Source organism: Caretta caretta, chromosome 1 (genome assembly GCF_965140235.1).
Source record: "Caretta caretta isolate rCarCar2 chromosome 1, rCarCar1.hap1, whole genome shotgun sequence".
NCBI classification, from domain to species: domain Eukaryota; kingdom Metazoa; phylum Chordata; order Testudines; family Cheloniidae; genus Caretta; species Caretta caretta.
In genome coordinates, this window is record NC_134206.1 from 301,363,862 (window position 1) to 301,387,638 (window position 23,777).

The 23,777-nt window shown below is 39.3% G+C and overlaps 1 long non-coding RNA gene across 3 annotated transcripts in view; it reads right to left on the reverse strand.

Annotated features, from left to right (window-relative positions):
* Positions 1 to 22,560, reverse strand: part of LOC142070613 (uncharacterized) — a 55,409-nt gene extending 32,849 nt beyond the window's left edge. For all 3 annotated transcript variants that reach the window (XR_012666504.1, XR_012666505.1, XR_012666503.1), the window contains exon 1: positions 22,382 to 22,560. This is a non-coding gene — a long non-coding RNA (uncharacterized LOC142070613). The remainder of the gene's footprint in view (positions 1 to 22,381) is intronic.
* Positions 22,561 to 23,777: the final 1,217 nt, after the last annotated feature.

Sequence of the window (23,777 nt, forward strand, 5' to 3'; positions counted from 1 at the left end):
AACAACAACAAAACTTCAAATCCAGACTCCAGCAAGAAACTGTTGAATTGGAATTCATTTGCAAATTGGATACAATTAACTTAGGCTTGAATAGAGACTGGGAGTGGCTAAGTCATTATGCAAGGTAACCTATTTCCCCTTGTTTTTTCCTACCCCCCCCCCCAGACGTTCTTGTTAAACCCTGGATTTGTGCTGGAAATGGCCCACCTTGATTATCATACACATTGTAAGGAGAGTGGTCACTTTAGATAAGCTATTACCAGCAGGAGAGTGGGGTGGGGGGAGGTATTTTTTCATGCTTTGTGTGTATAAAAAGATCTTCTACACTTTCCACAGTATGCATCCGATGAAGTGAGCTGTAGTTCACGAAAGCTTATGCTCAAATAAATTGGTTAGTCTCTAAGGTGCCACAAGTCCTCTTTTTCTTTTTGCAAATACAGACTAACACGGCTGTTACTCTGAAACCTATGGTAAATGTGTGTAGCCTAGTGGATAAAGTATATGCTTTATCTTCCACAAAGTATCCGGAATGTAAGAAAAACAGTTCAGCCGAACTCTATAAAATAATACCTTCAGAACAACCATGCTGGCAAATGGTTAATCATTTAGGCCCCAATCCATGAGCTCCATGCAGGGACCATTGAAGTTGTGTTAGCAATGCTGGGAGCCCATCCGTAGTAGAGGTTTCAGCTGCGCATTTTTTTTTCCTGTCGACATGCCATCTAGCTGCTGGGAGTAGTAATCAAGAGTGCTGAAAAGTGTGTCAGCAGCCAAAATTCCATCTACACTAAACTCCTACTGTTACTAACCACCAGTTCAGTTGAACTGCTGTTGACAGGGATGTGAAAATGTATATATTATTTCCCAGCCACACATAGGGCCATTGGCATCAGTAATATTACTCATGTCAGTAAAGACTGTTCACATGAGTAAGATTGAGAAATAAATTGGCCAAACTGAAAGAGACAGAGATCAAGATTTTGATAAATTATAACCTTGTGTTTGATGTACCAGTGAATGTTAGAGTGAAGGTGTAGTGTATTCTATAATCACTTTGTAATGGCTTGTGATTTTTGGATGGAGGTGCTATCCAAGTGTCAGTAGTAGTTGTTTATTATTAGGGCAGACTTGACCTGACTTGTAAGTTTATAGTGTCAGTGGTTTCAATCTTATTGTGAAGTTGGCTATGAGACTTGATTTACTTTCTCACTGCCTTAAGGAGGTATATGCTCATCTCACAGTGAGCATACTCACCAGTTGACAGAACGCTGTCACTATAGCCAGAACGTTCAACTGTGTCCACTAATTTTCGGTGGCTCCATTTTTGGGTGCCCAACTACAGACACCGTAGGTCTGCTTCTCAGAGGTTTGGAGTAACCACAGTCCCCAGTGACTTAAACTGGAGTTTTGAGTGCTCAGCACTTTTGAAAATTAGGCTCAGGCTAGGTAGCCAAAACTGGGGGCATTCAAAGTCAGAGGCCAGAAAGACTTTGATGCTAATGGGGACTTTGGCAATCTGAGGATTTAAATGTATATGTTGTTTGCACCTGGACATCCCACACTTGGTAATGGTGTCAGTGTGGAAAGATAGATTTGCAGGACAGCTAGTGATGAGGAGAGGAGCTATGGCAATCTTTCTGTGGGGATTAAGGAACTGCAAATGGACATTTGGCTTGATAACATATCAGTAGTTTAAACATGGGAAAAAAGGGAACCTTAAGATTGGCCAGGGTTTAATTGTACTTATTACATAATGTTAACCCTCTGTTGGAAAGTTTGAGGCAAAGCTCTTCAGCTTCTTAGTTATTTTTGGTCATAGGAAATATCATAATTGAGTACTGAACAACTAGTTTAATTGAATCAGAGATTAAAGGTGACTGTCATGGAGAAAGAGAGAGCAATCTCTTGCTTTTTAGGTTTGAGTATTTGGAGATATAAATCATCATTTTATGACGTTTTGTTCATCAGTAATTAACCCCTACCTCCCCCCAGCCCTTTTTCGAAAGAATATGCTCTGTAGGTAGCTCCAATGTCCCGGGTGACAGCATGTAGCCTTATATAAGTAAGCCTCCAAGATCTCGACCCTGCAGCTGACATGTGCAATGTTAGAGGGCTTTCCCTTCACCCTCTCCTTTGGTTTTTGTCATGCAGATAGAAAGCATAAGACCAGAAGTCCAAAGTGCAGGCAATGTGATGCTTATTGGGGTTAGTTTCAAGCAAGCGTATCCATAGCTCTACAAGCTGGCAGACTCTGTTTCACAGTGTTTCATTCCTAGCTCTGATGCCACAGAGCTTTTACCCCATGTCCCCTTTCCCAGCTCTGACACCACAGAGCTTTTGCCTATGTCCCTATTCCCCCTCCTCTTTCTTAGTAGGCCCAAATATACCTGCAGTGCATGACTCTAGTCCCACCCCTTTCAATTTATGGTTATGTTCCCGTTTTGAAGGTTCGGGAGTCTGGGGTCTTCATCCCATCTCTTTTGTATCCCACAGGAGGGTAAGGAGTTAGGTTCTGCTCTGGCCAAGGCCAGGCCTGCCTTTGGCTTTTAGTGTGTCTTATGCCTCCCCCACATCCCTTCTTCCCCCTCCTAACTGGTTGCTTGACCTTGGCTTGAGAGAAAAGCCAGGCAGCCTTCCAGTGTATGCTCGTATATTACACTCCCACCCTACCCCTTAACACTTTTAACTCCATCTTTTATCTCTTTTCCTCCCATCTGCTTGTGGACACCCGATGTCTTTGTTCACACGCATTGGTAAGGATATAAGAGTATCAAAAAGTCAAACCCAAAATTCTCTCTCAGGCTAACAAACAGTCCTATATACGAACATGCAGATGACCTGTTGTGCACATGTGGAGCCTCGCTGACTTCATGGGAGCTCTTTGAGAACCTAGGGGTCTGCTCACACTGTATAAATGGCAGGAACAGGGCCTAACTGAGTAAAACTCGCTCTTCTCTGTATCTGTAGGAATGCTGAACGTCTCTGAGCAAATAAAATATTTAACTTCACAAACTACCATCCATAAAAATGCATTATGGGGTATGCAGTATGTTCCCCTTGATGCCTGTGCTAATTTTTATTGTTGGCTAGGATTTCTGCTTTCATTTTTATTTATTTTATATCTCTGAATTGTAAATCCAAAATGTGACATCTTAATGAAATAGTACTGGTTTATGGTACCATTTTATCACTGCAGCAAATTTATGGGAGGCACCATTGAACTGGGTGTAAATTTAGTAATTTAGATTACATACTTATTTACTGATGTGGTAAATAAAGGACCTCCTAAAATGGTTTACATTCTTCAGTGAGTGCACAGACCTAATTGCACTAATGTATATTGTATTAGACATTACGTAAAGAAGCCAGAATACTGGAAAAGAAACCCTACAATTAAGCTTTATGTAATCTAATTTTCCTTCACATTTTGCAATGTTGAAGAAAGTTGTGCAAGTCTGGAGAGATTGAACTTCTCTCCAAAGCTTTCTGAGCATAAATCAATGTAGTCAGGCCCACCTCCATAATTTTCTACAAAAATGAGAAAATTGAGAGATCTTTGAAAAGGACAAAAGTTGATCTCTGCTGGAGATTTAATTGTGTGTGCTTAGCCAATCTCTTTGTTAACATGTATGGCTTAAGGAATGGACTGGCTATCCTCCATTAGTTTAGCCACAGAGTTAAATAGGTCTTTATTACATTGAATTCAAATACACAGATAAAAACAAGATACCAATTCAACCTGAAAATAGATTTTTTCCCCCTATATTTAAGTAAATTTTAAGTGCCAGTCATATAGGATAGTTATACCAGAAAAAGGATGAAAATATAATACAATATTTGTTATAAGTGAATTTAGTGTTCATGAAAGTTCCTAGTCTGACAATGCTTTAGACTGCTTACAAACAGGCATAGTGTGCCAGAAACCAGATGTACAGAGAGGGATATGAGGGTGACATATTCTGTATTGTCATTTAATTCCTGATACCTCTGTTGAGATTGTCAGCAAGGGTGCGGTTTCATATAAAAGAGAGAGAGAGAGCTGTGTATATGTAGATTGATGTGAGGAGCACTATGTACTGGTGCACAAGACTATGTAACATTGGTTGTACAAATTCATGGACAATAAAGTTATTAAAGACAAGGTGAGTGAGGTAATATCGTCTATGGACCACCTTCTGTTCGTGAGAGAGACAAGCTTTTGAACCACACGGAACTCTTGTTCAGGTCTGGGAAAAGTACTCCCAGCATCAGGGTAAAATGCAAGGTGGAACAGCTTGTTTACCATTAGTTAGCACATATTGTAAGGGACCGTTCAAGGGCCATTCTACCTTACGCTAAACAAGGTGTACCACCTTGTATTTTGCCCTGATGCTGGGAGTACCTTTCCCAGACCTGAAGAAGAGCTCTGTGTGGCTTGAAAACTTGTCTCTCTAACCAACAGACGTTGGTCCGATATAAGGTATTTTACCTTACCCACCTTATCTCTCTAATATCCTGGGACTGACACTGCTACAACTACACTGCATACAATAAAGTTACTGACATTGTGCGCTGAAAATGGCTTCCAGATCACAGAGCTCTTAACAGGTGCTAGTTGTGTAAGTATTTTCTGTGACATGGACACCTCTTTTCTAAGGACAGGATAGAGATTCATGTATCATAGTCGGAAAGAACTAGCAATAAATACCAAAAATAGCAGCATTTTCAAAATTTGGTGTTTAGTAATTCTCCTTCTCTAACCTGTTCATTAACATTGTCACAGGTCTTCAGACAGTTGAACTAGTCTATATTATAATGCATTTGTCTCTTTAATTCTTCCATACTGCTCAGACAGACTCACTGAGGAAATTCAGTTCAGTGAAGCTGGGAGGTCCACCAGGAAAAGCTGTGGCTGACCGGGGTTGCTGCCAAAGATGGGGAAATTGCTATTACTCCTAGCAATATTGAACTGTTCCTTCAGAAAAATGATGGGTTCAGTTAGAAAGGGGTATAAGGTTAGATTCTGATATACACTAAAGCCTCTTTACACCATTCTAGTAACATAAAGGAACCTTAAAGTAGGAATAAATTACATTTATAGCCATTCTAAGTAAACTTACACTGCCAAAGCAATATTAAGGGGCCTTAGTGTAAATCAGAATCTGGCCCAAAAAATTGGAATGGGAGAGAATGTATTTTCAGACTTTCCAGCTCTGTGTTTGCCTGTGGGCTACAGATTTGACTTTTTTCAGAGAAAAATGTGTTTACTGATGTTGGACTCAGTATTCATTGTAAGGTATGAAATCAGTGACTGATTTGTGTAGACTAAGCCCAGCCACTAAATTTTTCAGCCATCTTTTGTTTCTTTGGCTTCTCCCATAATCTAGATTCTCCCAGATAGTTTTACAAAACATAATTAAAAGCAAATCTGTCTTTCTTGCTCTCTTTTTAAAAAAAGAAATGTTCATACTTCTCATTTCATCCTATTCCAGCTGGAAATTTCCTTGGAGAACATCTGGGAGCTACCTTTGAATTTTTCAAGTTGTTCCCTAAGGTCGGAGTAAAAATACTTTTCCCCGGGGAAAAAATAGTAATACATTCTTTCAGCTCCCTGACTTTCCAGTGGTACGTCCTTGAGTAATTATCAAGAATTGGTGAAAATGGCTTAGCTTTCCGGATCTCCATTTAACAATTTTAGAATTAAGTAATAAGTTTGGGGTACAATTAGCAGGCAGTGCCATCCTCCATCTTCTTAGGACTTTTCAGCATGAAAAAGGAAAGAGAGACACTACTGGAAATATGGAATGAAAGTATAATTATTTGTTGGATTTAACATGGTGCACTGATCAACCAGGATCTCAGGCAGTTATTTGTGCTCCACACTGGAGTTTTGTACAGCATAGCTTTAAAAGAGGAAGACCAGACACTTCTGATGGTTTGGCCCTGAATTTATGTAAACATATGAACAATTATGCAAATTTGCAACTTTATTTATTTTGGGAAGAAGACATTGGCAGGCATTGTTTCAGCATTATAAAGCTGCAAATCATTAATAGCCTTGTAACTGAGAAGAGCAGCGTGAGGGCAGTAGAGGTGGTGGGAAGAGGATTAGCCATGTCCATGCTGGAAGACTGAAGAAAGCTATCCCTTTTTGAATTCCTTCCAGTAGCTGGTATCCTCTGTAGACTCATTCAGTTAGCATGAGCTCATCCCAGATATCTACTTCTGGCTGTTTAGGATCCATGGTTCCCAGAAATAGCACTACTCATTCTCTTGCCCCATGCAGACAGACACAGGAGATGTCCTTTGTTGTCCCTAATCTGGGTTTCTGGTGTCTCGGCCATGGGTTTTAAGTACTTGCTTGTTACAAGGCTTGCCAAATGAATAGTTTTGGCTTATCTTTCTGATTACGCTAAAGTGACAGCAATCCTATGTGCTTTTAATTTGTTCTCAGAGGGGGGATCACCTATTTGATAGGAGGACTTCAGGTAGTTAGAATTTTTGCTGCAGTGGCAGCAGCCCAAAGTAGAGTTGTGATTTAAGGGCAATACCATGAAAAAACCACCTAAGAATCTGACTTAATCTTTCTTTCAGCATACTGGAAGAGCCCACAGACTAACAAGAGGCACGTAAAGCTTCGAAGCTGTCCAAAAAGTTTGAGCAGACTGTTCTGGTTTTTACACGGACATTCATCTGCCTTAAAGCATCAAGGCCCAACCTGTCTTTGCCTTTTTAAATGGCATTCCTTCTCAGAAGCTGAGTTGTCTCTCTGAATTGCCATTGGCATGTTCAGGCACTAATGCTGCAGAATAATGTCCTTAATAAATAACTTCTGGATGGAGGACAAAAGCAGAATGACATTGGATACACTGAAGAATGTGACAGCGGTTTGCATTACTTTGGAAGTCAGTTGACCTGGGATTTATAAATACCTATTGGGAAACAAGCAGATTCTATAAATGGTGCATCTATCAAGAAAACAACTTTACAAAAGATTTAACATTTAAACATAGAATGTGTATGTGCATCATATGCGTAAAGTCCTGACAGAGTCATCATTTAGCTTCTGACATGCACATGTCTAGAGTGTCATTTGCAGAAATGATGTGCTTTTTGAAATGGAATAACATTAGATCATGGTGTAATAGTGTCATACACTGGCTGAACTTTCAGGCAAAGGACATAAATGAGATGCCTTGTTTAGTATAGTCTGCAGCATCCTTATTGTGGTCAACTGACAAAGCTGTGGTTGAAAAAGGTAGGTATTGTCACAACCACTGCAGTGGGAGATGACAGAAGGAGGAAAACAGACAAAGTGAAAAGCTAAATATGTTAGCTGATATGCAACTCTCATTGTTTTGCATTATTTTTAATGCGCTGAGCCTCTTAAATAAGGGTCAGGGCATGAGAATTTTTATTTTATTTTTCTGTTCTTTTGTTTTGTTTTTTCTGTTGTTTTTCTGGAAAGTTATACTAGTTTTTGCTAGAAAGGAAATTACAGGAAAAAACTAAGGCATTACCTCAGACTAGTGGGACTATACTGAACCTGACTCTGGTTTCATTTGCAATAGCATAAGGCTCTAATTCAACAAAACACTTAAGCATGTTTAAGTGTGTCCCTATTCAGCAAAGTAGATAAGCATGTGCCTATGTCCCTTCGACTATTGGCTTAGGACTTTGCTGTATGTAAGTGCTTTGCTGAATCAGGTTCTGCATTAGGAGCAACTCTATTGAAGTCAATGGAGTTATACTGGTGTAAATGAGATCAAACTCTGGCCAAGAGAATGGAATTCAGCTCTAGAGAAAAATTAAACTCTATCATCTTTCCTCACACCATTGTCATTGTGTATGTAGTTCTTTTCCATTTGATAATCAGTTTCTTGCGTAATGCTGCAATAGATGACTAGTACATCCTTTTATTTCTACACAGGAAACATTTTATAGCCTGCTGTGTATATGTTTTGACTTCCTTAAAAGGAGAGAAAACAATGGCTATATCAAGAGACAAACTGAACCTGACATCTGCTTCACAGTATACTTTGCAGTGACAGTTCTGTTTTATATGGCATCTTTGTATCATATTCTCACTGTTCAACAAGATAATGACAAAATTTAATAAAATGTTATAGAGGAAAATGTGCTCAAATGAGAGGTTTTCCTTCCTTACTGAAGGCAATGAGGGATCATGCTCAATTCTGGAGTTCGGTTGCAAAACATTCTACAACACAGTGGTTTATTATGGAGCTGTTGTCATGACTCCATTGTTAATGTTGCAATAAGATTCTTTGTAAAGCTGTTCTTTGCCCTCCTCTAGCTTTGGCTTGGGAAAATGGTTAGGAAAAGTGCCAGTTTTATTCTGGAAGGAAAGATGGATTTTTTTCTGCAGAGGTTGAAGAAAATTATTGAAATTAATTTTGTGTTAAAGGTTGTTAAAAGTTACTTTGATTTGAAATTTACTCTAGAGTCTAACACTTGTTTGTAAATAATGTCAATACTAGTCCTTCCAACTTTCTATATAGTTAAATCTATTTGAAAGCTAGTGGAGAGATGATATTTGAAGAAATTAGCTTGTAATTTATAAAGGGAATAAAATATGTAGTCTATTGTCCATAGGTGTAGTTGGGATGGAAATGGTGGAGTCTCTGCTCTGTGTATGAAGGGTAAGTGGCAATATATTGGTGTGTCTGGTCCACAAGGGATGGGTGAATAGTGGTTTGAGACTGTGTAGTCCATATTGGAATAGTATATGATATAAAATGGTATTTTGGGGGCAACTGGATTTATTGACAAGGATATGGGGCTGATGGAAAACCGTTATGCTGCCCTGGAAATGAGGAATCACCCCCAAAGGTGGAGGAGGAGCAGCCAGGTATCCCGAAGGCTGGGAGGATCGTAGCCACCACTCCCAGGAGGAAATGTAGGTAGTGGTGGTTGGTGAATCTCTTCTGAGGGGGATGAAGGCACCCATCTGTCACCCTGACATGGCATCCCGGGGGAGATGCTGCCTGCCTGGGGCCTGTATCTGAGATGATATGGAGGGATTGTCGAGGATCATCTGGCCCTCTGACTACTGACCTATGCTACTCATCTATGTGGGCACTAATGATACTGTGAGGTATGACCCTCAGCCGATCAGAAGTGACTACAGGGCTCTGGGAGTATGGGTTCAGAGCGCAGGTGGTGTTCTCTTTGATCCTTCCAGTCAAGGGTAGGGGCCCAGGCAGACACAGATGCATCCTGGAGGTGAATGCCTGGCTGTGAAGATGGTGTCACCATAAGGGCTTCGGCTTCCTTGACCACAGGATGTTGTCCCAGGAAGAAGGACTGCTAAGCAGAGATGGGGTTCACCTATCAAGGAAGGGGAAGAGCATATTTGGATACAGACTGGCTAACCTAGTGAGGAGGGCTTTAAACTAGGTTTGAAGGGGGAAGGTGACCAAAGGTAAGTCAAAAACATGGAGACCTGGGAGAAGGGTCAGAATTTGGGGGGGGGGGAGCATGGGCTATTATAGCAGGGATAAAGGAGAGACAAGTCAGAACTGAAATCAAATCAGTATCTTAGATGTCTGAATACTAATGCTAAAAGTATGGGGAATAAGCAGAAAGAACTCACAATGCTAGTAAATAAAACACAACTATGACATAACTGGCATCAGAGATTTGGTGGGATAATATGCATGATTGGAATATTGGTATAGAAGGGTACAGCTTGCTCAGGAAGGACAGGCTGGGAAAAAAGGGAGGAGGTGTTGCCTAAAATATTAAAAATGATATACACTTGGACTGAGGTTGAGATGGAAATAGAAGAGAGACTTGTTGAAAGTCTCTGGGTAAGGATAAAAGGGGTAAAAAACAAGGGTTATGTCATGGTAGGGGTCTACTACAGACCACCAAACCAGGAAGAAGAGGTGGATGAGGCTTTTTTTAAAGCAACTAACAAAATCATCCAAAGCACAGGACTTGGTGGTGATGGGAGACTTCAACTACCCAGACATCTGTTGGGAAAACACAGCAGCGCACAGATTATCCAAGGAAAGTGGCAAAGAGTCCTGTGGCACCTTATAGACGAACAGACGTATTGGAGCATAAGCTTTTGTGGGTGAATACCCACTTCATTGGATGCACAAAGTGGGTATTCACCCATGAAAGCTTATGCTCCAATACATCTGTTAGTCTATAAGGTGCCACAGGACTCTTTGCTGCTTTCACAGCTCCAGACTAACACGGCTATCCTTCTGATATTTATTATCCAAGAAGTTATTGGAATGTACTGAAGACAATTTTTTATTTCAGAAGGTGGAGAAAGCTACTAGAGGAGAGCCTGTTCTAGATTTGATTTTGACAAATAGGGAGGAACTGGTTGAAAGTGGAAGGCAGCTTGGGTGAAAGTGATCATGAAATGGTAGAGTTCATGATTTTAAGGAACGGTAGGAGGGAGAACAGCAAAATAAAGACAATGGATTTCTAGAAGGCAGACTTTAGCAAACTCAGGGAGTTAGTAGGTAAGATATATACCTTCCCATCTTAGTGTAAGTTGCTTAGTGTTTAAGGAATAGCATAGCAATGTTGCAGAGGTCTTTTAGGAACAGTGAAAGCAAAGCCAGATGCTTCTAACTAGCAAATATAGCTACAAACACTAAGATGGGAAGCAAGTTTAAGGGGAAAAACAATTGAGACAGTTGGTAGTTTTTCAAAGAGACATTATTAAGGGAACAAGAGCAAACTATCCCACTGCATAGGAAAGCTAGGAAGTATGACAAGAGACCACCCTGGCTTAACCAGGAGATCTTCAATGACCTGAAACTCCACAAAAGAGTCTTACAAAAAGTGGAAACTAGGTCAAATTACAAAGGATGAACAAACACAAGTATGTAGGGACAAAATTAGAAAGGCCAAGGCACAAAACGAGATCAAACTAGCTAGAGACATAAAGGGAAACAAGAAAACATTCTAATACATTAGAAGCAAGAGGCAGACCAAGGACAGGGTAGGCCTGTTACTCAATGGGGAGGAGGGGGAACAATAACAGAAAATGTGGAAATGGCAGAGGTGCTTAATGATTTCTTTGTTTCAGTTTTCACCAAGAAGTTTGGTAGTTATTAGACTTCTAACATAGTGAATGTCAGTGAAAATGAGGTAGGATCAGAGGCTAAAATAGGGAAAGAACAAGTTAAAAATTACTTATACAAGTTAGATGTCTTCAAGTCACCAGGGGCTGATGAAATGCATCCTAGAATACTCAAGGAGCTGACTGAGGAGATATCTGAGCCATTAGTGATTATCTTTGAAAAGTCATGGAAGATTCCAGAAGACTAGAAAAGGGCAAATGTAGTGCCCATCTATAAAAAGGGAAATAAAGATAACCCGGGGAATTACAGACCAGACAGCTTAACTTCTGTACCCAGAAAGATAATGGAGCAAATAATAAAGCAATCAATTTGCAAACATCTAGATGATAATAAGTGTTAGGGGGCTTATTCCTTCACCCACTTACTTCCCTGGTCCTTCTCGCATGAACAGAGAGCAACAATACCCGAAGTCCAAATGTGCAAACAATTCAATGATTATTGGGGTGAACTTCCAGCAAGCATGATTCCAGTTTCCTTCCTTAGTGTCCCCCTTCCCAGCTCTGACACCACAGAGGTTTACCTGTGTCCCTGTTCCCATTTCCCCCTTTAGCTAAACATGATTCCAATTTCCCCACCCCCATTGCCTGTTCCCATTTCCCACCCACTACCTGATTGACTGCAGACTATATAGTAAAACTTGAGTTCTGCTTAGCTGTACCTTAACCAATCATTTTCCTGAAATTTAACTAACCAATCCTAACATATTGTAACATGATTATGTAACCAGTTATATCGCACCACCTTAATTAGTTTACACCCAGCAAAATTAATTATACAGCAGACAGGAACAATCACAGAACCAGACAGAGATTATACAGACAAACAATAGCAAAGTGGGAACTGTAATGACAAAACAATACAGAAGTGAGGATTTCAAATCCCAGCTATTGATAAGTGAGTTCTTGCCAGACAGGATGCTATCAAACTAAGTTTCCTTTTACATCTTCTAGGCACTTCCCTTTCTCTGGAGGCAACAGGCACCATCAGGACAGGAATATATTCCTAACAGCCCAATAGCACCTTCTTTCAATGTGACTAGTTTGGAATGTGAGGAGGTGACCGGTCGCTTCCCAGTTTATGGCTGCCTCTGTTGCTTAGCCAAAGGCCTTAGCCTAAGAACAGGGCCTCAGACTGTCACAGTAAGAGAAGAACCTTACACCGGCAGACAGTGATTTTGATTCTCTCTTTTATACCTCTATAACTAGCGAAGTAATAAGAATACACCTAAATTCTTAGAGTATAGGCCTTTACAGACAGGTCTGAATATATATATATATCCTAACAATAAGGTGATAAGTAACAGTCAGCATGGATTTGTCAAGAACAAGTTGTGTCAAACCAACTTGATATCTTTCTTTGACAGGGTAAAAAGCCTTGTGGATAGCGGGGAAGCAGCAGACATGGTATATCTTGGATTTAGTAAAGCTTTTGAAACTGTCTCACATGACCTTCTCATAAACAAACTAGGGAAATGCAACCTAGATGGAGCTACTATACGGTGGGTGCATAACTGGTTGGAAAACTGTTCCCAGAGAGTAGTTATCAGTGGTTCACAGTCAAACTGGAAGGGCATAACGAATGGGGTACCACAGGGATTAGTTCTGGGTCCAGTTCTGTTTAATGTCTTCATCAATGATTTAGATAATGGAATAGAGAGGACACTTATAAAGTTTGCGAATGATACTAAGGTTGGAGGGCGTGCAAGTGCTTTGGTGGACAGGATGATAATTCAAAATGATCTGGACAAACTGGAGAAATGGTCTGAAGTAAATAGGATGAAATTCAATAAGGACAAATGCAAAGTACTCCACTTAGGAAGGAACAATAAGTTGAACATATACAAAATGGGAAATGACTGCCTAGGAAGGAGTACTGCAGAAAGGGATCTGGGGGTCATAGTAAACCACAAGCTAAATATGAGTCAGCAGTGTAACACTGTTGCAAAAAAAGCAAACAACATTCTGGGATGTATTAGCTGGAATGTTGTGAACAAGACACGAGAAGTAATTCTTCCACTCTACTCCGATCTGATTAGGCCTCAACTGGAGTATTGTGTCCAGTTCTAGGTGCCACATTTCTTGAAAGATGTGGACAAATTGGAGAAAGTCCAGAGAAGAGCAACAAAAATGATTAAAGGTCTAGAAAACATGACCTATGAGGGAAGATTGAAAAATTGGGTTTGTTTAGTCTGGAAAAAAGAAGTCTGAGAGGGGACATAACAGTTTTCAAGTACACAAAAGGTTGTTACGAGGAGGAGGGAGAAAAATTGTTGTTCTTAACTTCTGAGGATAGGACAAGAAGCAATGGGTTTAAATTGCAGCAAGGGAGGTTTAGGTTGGACATTAGGAAAAACTTCCTAACTGTCAGGGTGGTTAAGCACGGGAATAAATTGCCTAGGGAGGCTGTTGAATCTCCACCATTGGAGATTTTTAAGAGCAGGTTAGACAAACACTTGTCATGGATGGTCTAGATAATACTTAGTCCTGCCATGAGTGCATGGGACTAGATTAAATGACCTCTCATGGTCCCTTCCAATCCTATGATTCAAGGTTGTTTTTGGAATGTATAATGTGACATCTTATACACATACATTTTAAATATTGTATGAAATATGAGGCTATCTATCTTCCCTTAATTGTTCATTTCCATACCTTTAAATGACTAGGGTTTATTTTTTAAATGTTGTATTCCTTGGTATACATTACAACTTTAATATTAACTAACAACGTGAACTGAAAGGTAAGATGTCTGTCTACAGTGAATGTTATAGGTAAAGATGGTAGTAAAGGAATTAGTAGAGAAGCCTGGAAGAGATGTATTATAAAATTAAATCTGAGTTGCAGTAAGGGTTCTGGCAAGTAATGAAATTGTACATTAATTCCAGAATTTAAGTGAATCTTTTGGTTTACTGGTCACCAGTGCTGCTATCCTAGAATGAAGGAATACAGTATACACATTTCTTTACACAATAATAAACTACTTGACCAGCATGGTTTTGCACAAGGTGCAGCTGCTTAGAATTCAGTCTGCCTGAGAACACTGGTGAACATGTCTTGTCTGGAGGAGATAAAAACTTGAACAAGCTTCTCAAAAGTCATACACGGATAAACATTTCTAGAATCTGCCAATGTTTTTCAAAGGGTAATAAGTATTCTTAGTAATCTGCCAAACATGCTGTTTAAATTACATTTTGGAGTCAAACTTGTACTAAGGTTTTTAGCTAATGAACCTGTCTGATGTGTACTGTACATCACTCACAAAACAAAATTTATCTTGAGCTGATGATGAGAAATAATCATGAGCACCTTGGTTTTCTGAGAGTTTAACTGGTGAAAATGAATGTTAATCCATGCCTTTCTTTGACAAACACAGGCACAACATATTTTGGATTTGTTTAACAGACATTTTGTGTAGTATTACTATGGAGGGAAATGTGCACTGTCATGATGACAAATGACCCGGAGCAAAGATGGCAAATGAAGGCTAAATAATATCAAATGCAAAACTTAATGATGTGGCATCTGATTCAGCCACCTTAATGGAAGAGCAGAAGTTACTCACTTAAAAAACTTACTTCATCATCCACGTAAGATAGATATGTTAAATGCCTGAATTACTTTGTACATTCCACAGTATGGTCAATAGTGTCAAATGCCACACTAAAATCAGCTAAAATGAGCAACGAAGGAGAAATGGGAATGGCATTTTCAAGATGGTCATTTAAAATCGGGACGAGATCTATCTTGGTTCCATGACATGAATGAAAATATGACTTAAAATGTCTCTCATAATAAGACTGTTAATAAATACCCTTGCAGCTATGGAACCACTATCCATTTCAAAGCTTTGTACTTAAATGGCAAGTTAGAAATAGCTTAGTAATTTTGAAGGACCCCAGGGTCCAAGGAACGTTTCCTAAGCCAAGGAAAGATAGCTTCCACAGTTCACACATAAGGGAATTATTGCCTCTAGTCAGAGAAGCATAAAGAAAGTTATTCAAGACTAATGTGACTGAGACAAACAAACAAAAAAAAAAAGGTGAATTGTCACAGTATAGGTGGTGTAGAAGCAAGTGAGCTTAAAATGACAGATTATGTAACGCCTGGTTGAGACAGTGCTAGAGAATTTCTAATACAAACAAGTCAACAAATAATTCATCATCCGGGTAAAAACAATAATTCACAGAATACATTCCTTTTAGCATAAAACATTCATTTCCTCTCACAAATCTATAAGAATAGGATATCACTTGGTTTATGAGTTTTGTCTCAGGGCCTGGTAATGTCTCAAAGGCTCTCTCAAGATGAAGGTCCAATAACGCAAGAACTGAGGAAGAATAATTGTTTTGAGACGAGTGTAGTGTGTGTAAAAGTGTCTTTTTAAAAAAAAATATAAGAAAGTTATGAATAAAGTCAGAGTGCTTTGCTATGACTCTTTTTGGGACATCCTTGAGTATTGGGGACAGCAACCACTATTCTTGTTTAAAAAATTTTCATCTCTATTCTAGTTTGGGAGCAGAGACAATGCCATGTGACTTAAGTGAACGACCATATCAATTTAATGAATAGCAAATATTGTAGTTGAATCAAACAATTATCAATAACTCACCTACTGACAAATCCATCTGAAGTTTTTGTCAGATAACTATGTAAGAGTAATGACTACAAAGAAAACTAAAATCAGTTCACAAATTATTTACAAACCAATTGATTGATATTATTACTAGTTTTACCTGCTCTGATTGCATCAGTCATGGCTATTGTTTTGAATTTGAAAGAAACTGGGAGTTAATACTAAACAGAACCCAGCATTAACAGATTCATTTTTGGGGGGAGGGGAGGAAAAAGGGGAATAAAATTTGAATCTGCTTTGGAACCCAGGCATTAGAAATAAAAATGGTTAGATAATTCAGTGAAAACAAGAAAATGACAAATGCAAGGTAGAGAGGTTATCTGAGTTATCAATCTGCTAGATAATCTCTTCAGAGTAATTTTTGTAGCAAAAAGATCAAAGCAAATTGCTGCTAGAAAATATATAGTGTGCCATAAATTTTTATGCAAAATCCTCTAAGGATTTCAGTAGGGTTTATGGTGAGGATTTTTAGAAGGAGAATCCATGCAATAAACAATTAAGAGTTTCTGCGAAAAAACCCAGGAGAGCCCTATAATGACAAAGATGTTATTTCTGCTTTGAAAAAACCATCATGACATTCTATACACCTCCAGATCCAATATAAAGCATATCCTTATAGTATTATGACCAGAAGATCTTCAAAATTCTTTTCACCATTTTCATTATCTTCAGGGAAAATCTGTTTGTAATTTCAGATTAGCCCTGAATGCTTTTGTCAAATTTGATAATTATCAGGAAAAAAGACATCAGTTTTGTAGTTTCTTGAGGAAAAAAAATACCCAGGCTGAGGCTTTCTGGAAAAGAAATGTTCAAGTCAGGCACTATCTAGCAACAGGATAGAACTAACAGATGAGTTGAATGTATCCTTTTTTAAAAAATGGCTTATCTAAAAGGTATAATAGCCATGTATGCATTGATCTTTCAGTAATGCTTTGTGAATGGTGTTATGAAGAAATTGAGTATCTCCCTCACAGTTAGTTTATAACAAAGATGTAATCTTTCATGACACTAGTTGATGGTTTTTGACAGCCATGCTATGACGACAATAAGTTCCAGTACCCAAGAAGATAGAGAACAAGGTTCTTTCTCCCATTCTGCTCCTTTTGCATTATGTAAGCGGGGGAATAGTCCCGCTATTGTGGGGAACTTTCCTAGCTTCTGCACTACCCCGGTGAAGTGGGCTAGCGAAAGGATCTGAGTCCTCGCTCCCACTTCCTTTCCCCAGTGGCCTACCTGCCGTTGAGGACTCCCCTTCCACTCTCCTGTCTGGCAGAGTCCTCGTAACCCCAACAAAGCAGGGCCCAGGATTCCTGGGGGCTCGACCCCCAATCCTGCTGTGGTCACCTAGGACAGGGGCTAGGGTGTCCCCATTCCGGGGTACTCTCTCTGTACTGGGCACTTTTCTGACCCACTGACCATTACATACAAGTTAAAGAAAATGCAAGTTATTTAATCAACAATTAATTTTAAAAATAAGGAAAAATGGGAAAGGTTAAAGGAAACACATCACCCCGCTCTGTGGCAGGGAACATCACAAACAGTGTAACTGATAGATTATTACTCGAAGAACTTGTCATTAACAGGAACGCTCAGCAAGGCAGAGTATAAGTTCAATTTTGTAGAGAGAAAGAAAGATGTTTCACAGCAGGGAGTGGTTGCCATGTTTCTATCCATATGAGGAAATCAGAAGCTGTAGCTTTGCCAGGTCTAGTGCATAACACACCAACAAGCCCTAGATTGCTCCATAGATGCTTTGTTACCTTCTCCCGTTTTAAAAATGTCTGATTACTATAGTGTATAAAGAATGATAATGTGATTTTTTTGGTCAGTCTAAATCTAGTCCTTTTCCTGTAGAAACCTCTGCTCCTTTCCTTGTTGGGATATTATCCTAGCTAATGATGTGGTTGGCAGTTGGTATGTCTTGGCATATCCTTTTCTTTGTAGATGCAGTTTAATGTCAGAAAGTATTCCTGTCTCATTAGTGCAGTTCGCAGACAAATCATGGGGAAGGGATGAGTTTTTAAGTACCTCCTTCATCTGAAACAGTCCTGGAGGTTTTCCTTGGGTCAGTTGTACATTGTGCATATACCTGACATCCCTGTAGACCTGTAACAATTCTTGCTGACAACACCTTCCTCCCCTGAAGTGATAAAGTCACAGTTACTTTGACAGTTAGAGGCTTTCTGGGGGAGACTCCTGTGTTATTTCAGTGGAGGGTGTAATCACACAGGACAGGCTTCTGCTGGAATGATGCCATTAGAACAAAAGAATAGCCATACCGGGCCAGACCAATGGTCCACATAGTCCAGCATGCTGTCTTTCAATAGTGGCCACTGCCAGATGCTTCAGAGGAAGTGAACAGAACAGCGCAACTGTGTGCTCCAACCTCTGTGGTCCAGTCCCAGCTTCGAGCAGTCAGTTTTAGGCACACCGAGAGGATGGGGTTGCATCCCAGATGACCTGGGCTAATAGCCATTGATGGACCTATCCTCCATGAACTTATTGAATTCTTTTTTGAACCTTGTTATCCTTTTGTCCTTCACATCATCCCCTGGCAACAAGTTCCACTGGTTGATAGGGAATTATGTGAAGAAGTACTCTCTTTTGTTTATTTTAAACCTGCTGCTTATTAATTTCTTTGAGTGATCCCTGGTTCTTGTGGTTATATGAAGGAGTAAATAACGCATTAACTGTCTCCGCACTTTTCATGATTTTATAGACCTCTATTATATCCCCTTTCAGTGATCTCTTTTCTAAGCTGAACAGTCCCAGTCTTTTTAATCTCTCCTGAGATGGAAGCTGTTCTATATCTCTAATCATTTCTGTTGCCCTTCTCTGTACTTTTTCCAATTCCAATATATCTTTTTTGAGATGGGTGACCAGAACTGTATACAGTATTCAAGGTGTACCATGGATACATAGTGGCATTATGATATTTTCTGTCTTATTATCTATCCCTTTCCTAAGGGTTCCTAACATTGTGTTAGCTTTTTTGACTGCTGCTGCACATTGAGCAGATGTTTTCAGAGAACTAGCCACGATGATTTCAAGATCTCTTTGAATAGTAACAGCTAATTTAGAACTCATCATCATTTTGTATGTATGGTTGGGATTATGATTCCCAATATGTATTACTTTCCATTTATCAACACTGAATTTTATCTGCCATTTTTTTGGCCTGGTCACCCTAAGCTTCTTTTGCTTAGAAACGATGTTGCTGATTCTGCACTGCCTTCCATCCTGTATAGTCATTTACATTCTGATCTGGCAGCATTTCAAACCATCTTTGCACTTACTTCACACAGGAGTCAATGACAGCACAAGTAGGGCAATGGCAAATCAGACCCAATAATGCTGGCTCCTGGAAAGAGGCAGATAAGAGGAAAGTGGCTCTCCCAATTATATACTAATGAGTAGAGCTGTTGGAAAATGTCTTCTTCTCCCTGGAAATTTTGACTTTTTGGTGAAAAATTGCAGACCAAAAATTTTCAGCTGAAAACTGATTTGGAAATGTCACTACAGTGCCTCACAAGGAGTTGTAGTTCAGGTACCTTGTGCCCCATTCTCCTGCACGATCTCTCTGCTACATCTCCTATGATGGACCACAGTCTCCTGTCTTAGTGGGCTGCTGTACATCATCATGGGAGTCCTATAACCGTGGTTCATCACGGGAGATGTACTCTAGCTGGGGACTGAAAAAAAAAAAAACAAAAGAATAGTTTTTCAGGTGTTTTTCTCCCAGAAGTTGAAATTGTATGCAGAAGACAGACACTTTAGAGACAAATTTCATTTAGTCAAAACATGATTTTTCCATCAAAACCACTGTTTGTGGATTTTTTTTTGACCAGCCTTACTAATGCTGAATAACAGCTTACTTTTCTCTTTATATTTTATCAGTTATGACCATTCTTGCTAGCTTGCTAAACAGCATTGAGTTTGACCACAGGACTATCCAGTGAATCATAAAGTATATAACTGAAAAGAGCAAAGCAGCGTAGCTTACCTGTCGTGACGGGGACATGGGCAGTGTTAGTGGTCAAAGCAGGAGTCATGCCAGGTCAGGTGCCAGGAGGTCAGAGTCTCAGACAGGCCAGAGGGCAGGCTGAGAATCAGGCATCAGGAGGCAGGCAAGGTCAGGTTACCGGATCAGGGTTGGGTACCAGGTTATAGATAGCAGTCAAATAGAAAAGTCAAGGATGAAACAGGGTCAGAAGGCAGAGGCTAGGGTCTATTGCAAGCAGAAGCTGGCAAGCAGTCTCTGCTGTTGCTCCCATAGCTCCTCATCATGGCTTCCTGGTTTATAAACTGGTATTGGCCAATCAGTGGGCTGTGAGGGGCTGCCACTCAGACCCTGCGGACAGTACTTCCTCCTGAGCCTAGCTTCACAGGGTTCTCCTGCAGATGTCCACTCCAAGCCTCCCGTGGCAATGTGGAGGTATCAGCAACCCAGATCCCACCATGGTACTAGGTTCTAGCTCTGCAAGTTCTTAAAATACCACTGTTAAATCATAGAAGAAGCATATATGACTATCATCCTATGAAGTATTAATATGATGATCATCTGTCATCTTATTTCTCCTAACAATTTGATTTTAATCCATTTAATATGGGATTGATTGATTTTTGCATAGTCCTTTTTTATCAGAACGTCTTGTGGGATTAAGTCAAATGCTTTACAGAAAACTAAGTATATTTATCGACAGATTTACCTTTATCAACCAAACTTGTGATCTCAAATAAATAAAAATATACATTGTTTGACAAGATCTATTTTCCATAAAATGATGTTGATCGATATTAATTATTATTGCATCCCATATCAGCTTTTCCATGATTTTTGCTCTGGATCAATGTGATGCTAACTGACTTGAAGTTTCCTCGGTTGTTCCATTTTTCCTTTTTAAAAATTAGCTTTTTTCAGTCCTCTGGAATGTCCTCTATGTTCAAAAATTTGTTAAAAATCAACATTAATAGTTCAGAGAGCTATTTGGCCAATTCTCTTAATACTTTTGGGTTCAAGTTATCCATTCCTACAGATTTACAAAATGTTTTAGTTGCAATTTAACAACTTCCCTAGCTACTACTGGAATAGAAAGTATTTCATTATCACTGCAACACAGGAATACATTATCCTTCTTCTTTCTCAATACAGAATAGAAATATGTATTGAATACTTCTGCCTTTTCTACATCATGAGTCATAATTTCATCATCCTTATCTTATCTTGGACCTATACAATTGCTAAGATTTTGTTTAAAGAATTCCTCCTTATTGTGCTTCACACTATTGGCCACAGGCTAAACCTCACCAGCAGGTTAAATTAACACAGTAACATCCCATGAGTTTCCTTTTGGATTTCTGTGCTGAAATAAACCTGAAACTCCATGCAAAACTCCAAGTGACGTTTAATCAAAACTTGCCAGTATCCTTATCCCTCTCAAAGTGACTTGTGACAGAGGGATGGACCATTAATGAAGGGGCAAGATAGGCCAGACTGTTAGGAATGCCCTGACAATACTGAGTGTTGATTGCAGACACTTTTGCCCCTGGAAAACAGTTATAACTAAACTGAGAGGGAAGCCTTGGATTGGTTGGAGGAAGAGGGAACAATACTGGAATGGGGGAAACCCAGGCTGACTGGACCCAGACAAAACCAGGCAAAATTTTCTTGATTTCAAACCTATTGCAAAACTCCCTGAAATTAAATGGTTTATTGACTTACCAGTTTATTGCTGTTCCTAGCCCACCTTCACATTCTAAAACTCTCAAACAGTCAAACTATTGATATGGATTAAACTTCTTTTGGATGAAATGATACGAAAAAATACCTATCCTCTCTGTGAATGATGAGTACTGTAGAATACCAGGAGGGAAGGTGTTTTGGAATGAAATTTCTCTGCCTAAGGTAACCAGTGTAGCCCATTTATCAACATAAGGAGTAGTTCAGTGCTCTGTTGAATCAGGGTACAGCATTGAAATATGAAATAATGTGCAAAGGAGACAAAATACTGCATTACCAAACCATCTTTCACAACTGGGACCACGAAGGTACGTTATTAATTACATTAATGAAGAAATCCTGTTATGCGGTTCTAGTTAATTGTAGCTCTCCACTCCTATCCCCGCAGTACTTTCTCTAAGTCACAAATACTTTGATTACAGAACGCTTCATTGTCTACATGCTGTTCTCTGAATGAGTTTGAATCAAAACAAATAGCACTCAGTAAATGAGCTTTTTTTTTCTTTCTCTTCTTTTTTTGGCACATGAAACCTGGCCATTAAAAGCTTGAAATTTGAATAAAAAGCACAACACTGTTGCCTTGAAATCCAATTTTTTTTCTCTCCAGGTGACTTCTCTTTTTATAATCTGTGGGCATTCTATAGGATCAATAGTCATAATAAATGACTTCAAAACAAAACAAAACAAACAAATCTGATTGGTTTCAGTTAGATGTTCACTAAATAGTCCAGAGAAAATCTGAGGTACCTGTAAACAATAGCATTGAATAGTATGCCAATACATGCTTATACACTCATTGGATGTTAAGATAAATTAATAATATTCACACTTAAAGGATGAAATCCTGGCCTGATATAAAAGGATGCAGCACTATTACTACCAAATAATAATAAAAACATACCAGCCGTTGCTCTGTAACACCATTCCCCGCAGCTGTCCCTGTGTAATCTACCAAGCGTAATGTTGCAAATGGCAAGTCCAGTCCTTGACTTTAGGGAGAATATGGGACATATGCTCAACTGTTGTAAATTGCCACTGAAGTCAATGGAGCTATGACAATTTACACCCCTCCATTTTTACAGAATGTATCAGTCCAAATGTGCTATCTGGAAAGTGTGAAGAAATGCTTGTCATTTTACACATGCTGGTGTTCGTATTTATGGAACAGTCAGCTGACTTGTAAGTGTTTGCAGTTGGATCCTCACTACTCATTATACATTATAGAAGTGTGCAAATAATTAGTAGCACAAGTACTGCCATTCTTTCTATGCCAAATACTCCGTATTAAATTATGTTAAGCCTTTGTGTGTTTTTTGTATTTGATTCTTAATTTTGTGTGTCTCCTGTTCTTGTATTCTGGGGAAAGGTAAATGGTCTTTAAATCAATCCTTCTTACATATCCTTCCCATATCTCCTCTTCCGCTTTACATTTCTTGATTAAATAATACAAATGTCCTTAAGAGAGCTTCTAAAATATCTAAGGTGGCTAGGATAACAGAAAGACACAGCTGGGGATGCCCAGAAAAAATACAGATAAAAGAATAGAAAAAGCTTTTAAAAATTAATAAAAAAATATTTATAAAGAATAGTCATTAATCTGGATAGATTTCTGGAATTCATATTCAGCATGTTGCTCTGCTAGTCACGAATGATGATCATAATTAATTTACAAAAATAGTGTGTTAAATTCTGAGAGCTCCTGGAATAGCTGGCAAGACTTTCTAGACATGGGGTAAGCTTCTAGAAACATTTAGCTTACCTGAGTGTGCAATGAGGCCCCAGTGTTCCCATTTAAATTAATGTCAGTATAGGAAGCCTGGCTTACAAGTAGCAGCAGTTCTTTTTGCAGGCTGTCATTGGTTGATACAATCAATGCTATAATATGCTGGCTACATCCTTCTTCAGTTATTCACCAGGGTTTTGGAATAACCAAACTGAGTGTCCGCCAGGGAAGCCATCTCAGGTCTTAGAATAAGCCCAGTGAATGATGGGTCAGGACTTTGGGAGTTTTAGTGAGTGCTGTATGGAAACCCATGCAGTGCACGCATGCTCAGTATAGCTCACAGTGTATGTACCCCACTCTCTTGAATTACCTAATACTTGGAACAAATAACCAGAAATCCCTATTTGTGAATGCTTTAGAGCAGCATTTCTGGTAGGAATAGCATTCAAAATGACAGTCCACTTCAGTGCAGAATATAATTCTCAAAACACCTGTTTATTCACGGCTGCCACGGGCTGTTCCTGTGGCAAATATATTATAATCTGGTGATCGTATTTTAAAATGTTTCTGGTCA